The sequence below is a fragment of the Sarcophilus harrisii genome, chromosome X (assembly GCF_902635505.1).
Source record: "Sarcophilus harrisii chromosome X, mSarHar1.11, whole genome shotgun sequence".
NCBI classification, from domain to species: domain Eukaryota; kingdom Metazoa; phylum Chordata; class Mammalia; order Dasyuromorphia; family Dasyuridae; genus Sarcophilus; species Sarcophilus harrisii.
This window is the reverse complement of record NC_045432.1, coordinates 69,035,087-69,038,694: the sequence shown is the minus strand read 5'-3', so window position 1 is coordinate 69,038,694 and position 3,608 is coordinate 69,035,087. Positions and strand designations below refer to the sequence as shown.

Sequence of the window (3,608 nt, the reverse complement as noted above, 5' to 3'; positions counted from 1 at the left end):
GTGTAAAGAATGTGAAAACATCAAAAAATAAGAAATCTAATTTCTTAAGGACCTAATAAGGACAATGATAAAATTATAATGACCATGGTTGTCAGGGGTCTCCCTGCTCTCAAGCCTCTTCATCTCAGTGCATCTTACACACACACACACACACAGCTGCCAAACTCACTTGCTTTAAACCCACATCTGATCATATTACTCCCCAGCTCAATCAAGTGTAAGGGCTACTTTCTGATTCACTGATAAAATATAACCCGTTCTGTTTGGCTTATATGGTTTGTTAAAACCTTGCTTCAACTTCTTTTTCTGGCTTCATTATGTATTACTGCACCATATAAAGGGAAAAATAAATGAGAAGAAATAGACAAGAAAGCTGCTGAAGACTGAAAAGTTGTTATATTTTAATCAATTTAAATTGATGTAAATGCAAATCATTGCTGAGCAAGTTTATGATGTTGAATATCAAGCTTATAGCAAATTATTACAAATCAGTCTATCTTTGAAATTCATAAAACACATGTTAAACTGATACCTATCATAAGGATTTTTTGTTATTAAAACATTTAATGTTGGTAAAATAACTTAAATGGTTACTAAGCAAGTACCTTAAATAGTTGAATATTGACTTTAAATAGTTAAATAAATATTTTTCTGCTAATGTAAATAGATACTAAATAAGTTACTTAGTTGTATTGCTATGCAGTATTAAGTTTGCTACAAATTATTTAAAATGAATCTCTACTTGAAGTTACTAAGATGCTTGTCAAACCATAAAGCTGTTATTCAAAGCTTTAATATTTTTTCAATTAAAACATTTAATGCTGGCAAAGTAATGTAGTAAAGTAGTGAAATAAATATTTCCAGTAATGAAATAAATTAAGTAGTAAAATAAATAAATGTGAAATAAATAATGTAAACCTCCTCTTTCCTTGTATTGCTATTCAATATTAAGTTTATAACATAGCATTAAATTTTTCAAAAGACAAGGATTGTGATCCTTCAGCAACTAAAATGAGATTTAAAATAAGAAAATAACATTTTTTTTGGTCAAAACCAAAAACTTAATGCTACCCAAAACATAAAAATACCAAAAGAATGGTAGCATAATGGAAGTGTTTTCTTCCATTTTCTCTCTTTCTACAATTTGTATAAGCACTTTTCAAAGTAAACAGCTAATCTAATTTATGCATTTTTAAAGCTCAAAAGGTTTTTTAAACCTCGAAAACACTTAACATTAACAAAGGTTCCTCCCAGTGGGGCTCTTTTGGGTGGATGTGTACAGGTCATGTTGCAAACAGGTATCTTTGAGGCCTTCTCTTCTCTTTGATGGAAGAGGTTTGAGGCCATATTTTGGATGCCTCAATTATTCACAGGTCTGGTGGATTGGGCTTTTTTCTTTTAGATGGGACCTTGGACTTCTTGTCCTTTTTGTGACCCTCCTCCTGACTGGAATCGCCTTTGCTTTCCTCTCGACTTCGTTTGCGGGTAGTAGTTTCACAGCTCTCTTCTCCGGAGTCTGGCATTCTGGTGGCTAGATCGGAATAATCTGATTCGTCGTCATCTAGGTCGTCGGAGTCGGAGTCGGAGTCAGAGTCGGAGTCTTCTTCTTCTTCATCTAGAACCAGCTTCAGAGCTTTGCACTTTTTAGTTATTCCGCTGGGAGGTGGAGAACTATCAAAGCTATAACTGCGACAATGGTCTTCTTGGGTAAGTGCTTTCCACTTTTTCCTGATGCTTTGATCTCCCATGAGGTACTTTGCCCCTTCCACGATAGCTACATAGGAGAATCTCAGCTGTTCTGGGGTCTGAATAAGTCCCATCCGGTACTTTCTCAGGTTCACCAAGGCTTGTCTGATGTTCAGGGAAAAGCGGTTCTCTCTCTTCTCCAAAAGGACCAGGCAGCTGTCAATGAGAGCAAAGGTGCCTGAGCGACCGATGCCCGCGCTGCAGTGAATGACCACAGTGCTCTGCTCGTCGTTAAGGGAGCCGGACTCCCTCACCATGAAAAGAAAAGCAAGGAAAGAGGCGGGTGACTCCGGCACCCCAAAGTCTGGCCAGCTGGTGTAGTGAAAATGGGAGACGGCTTTGGACTCCCCGGTCATCATGTTCTCCAGCCTCAGGTAGTGGACTTCGTAGTAGGGCTTCACTTCCTCCCCTAGCATCTGCACACTGATGCCCACCTCCTCAAAGAATACGACCTGGCCCTGACAAAGGGGCCAGTATTGGGAGCACTTGACAGTCTCTTTCTCCACCAGCCGGTTGAGCATGATCACACCCCTGCTGTTCTGCTGCCACACCATGAGCCAGAAGTGGCCGGAGGTGTTGGGCAGAGGCCCCTGAGTCAGGATGTATCTTCGCTGGGCCTCCTCTACCACCACGAAGTTGGCGTTGATGTAGTCGTTGTTCTCGTCCCCGCCTCCCCCTTGGTCTCCCAGGCTCGAGGAGGCTGAGGAGGAAGAGGAGGAACCTCCACCCGCTGCTGTAGCCAAGCCCAGCCCGGGGTGGTAGCCTCCTCCCATAGCCGGCATGGCCACCATCAAGTGGACTCGGCTGTGATCATAGGGACTCACGTCCCGGTACCGGTTGCGGGCTCTGTTCTCCCAGGCGCGAGCGGCACGGTATGGGTAGTCGTGGCACAGGTCTGCCATTTCCAGGAAGGCTTGGGGCCAACCATTGCTGATATCTAAACCATGGAGTTCCCGTTCGATGGCGACAACTGCCCGAGTAACTACACCGTAGCCCGTCAGCATAGAGTCCTCTTCCTCTTCCTCGTCTGTGCCTAGGGATGCCATGGACACCAAGGAGGTTGGAGTTCTCAGCACTGAAGTGGAGGGCACTGCGGCAGGAGTCATCATCACTGAAGTGGAAGGCACTGCGGCAGGAGTTGTCATCCCTGAAGCGGAGGTCGCTGGGCCTGGAGTCATCATTCCTGAAGTGGAGATCACTAGGCCTGGGGTCATCGGGCCCGGGGTCGTCAGGCCTGGGGTCATCATCACCGGAGTGGTGGTCCCTGCAGAGGTGTTGCTAGTGGCACTGTCGGAAGCCAGCTCCCATTCTGCGATCTCCATGTCTGCGGGGGACGTGGGTGTCGCCATGACTGTGTCTGTAGCTTCAGTGCCTGAGGAGAAGGGGAGGGTGACAGCAGGGAGGGGGGATGGCCTAGGCTGGGGCCCTGGTGGGGTGGGAAAGGGGAAGAGGGCAGTTCAGAGTGGGGCACTCAGGTGGATGAGGCCTGGGTGATGCTGATGGGGGAGGAGGCCTAGCACTAGACCACCTGAGGTGGTGGCAGAGGAGGCCTCCATGGAGAATGGGGAGGCCTGGCAGGAGGCTGCTTGAGGTGGGGCAGAGAAGGTCTAGCGCGAGGCCGCCTGAAGTGGTTGCCAAGGAGGCCTAGCGCGAGGCCGCCTGAAGTGGTTGCCGAGGAGGCCTCGCGGCAGGCCGGGGAGTCGCCTGATGCGACGGCGGAGGCCTAGCGCGAGGCCGCCTGAAGTGGTTGGCGAGGAGGCCTCGCGGCAGGCCGGGGAGTCGCCTGATGCGACGGCGGAGGCCTAGCGCGAGGCCGCCTGAAGTGGTTGCCGAGGAGGCCTCGCGGCGACGGCAGAGGCCTA

The 3,608-nt window shown here is 47.8% G+C and overlaps 1 pseudogene; it reads right to left on the bottom strand.

Annotated features, from left to right (window-relative positions):
- Positions 1–891: 891 nt before the first annotated feature.
- On the bottom strand, positions 892–3,169 carry LOC100926608 (annotated as a pseudogene).
- Positions 3,170–3,608: the final 439 nt, after the last annotated feature.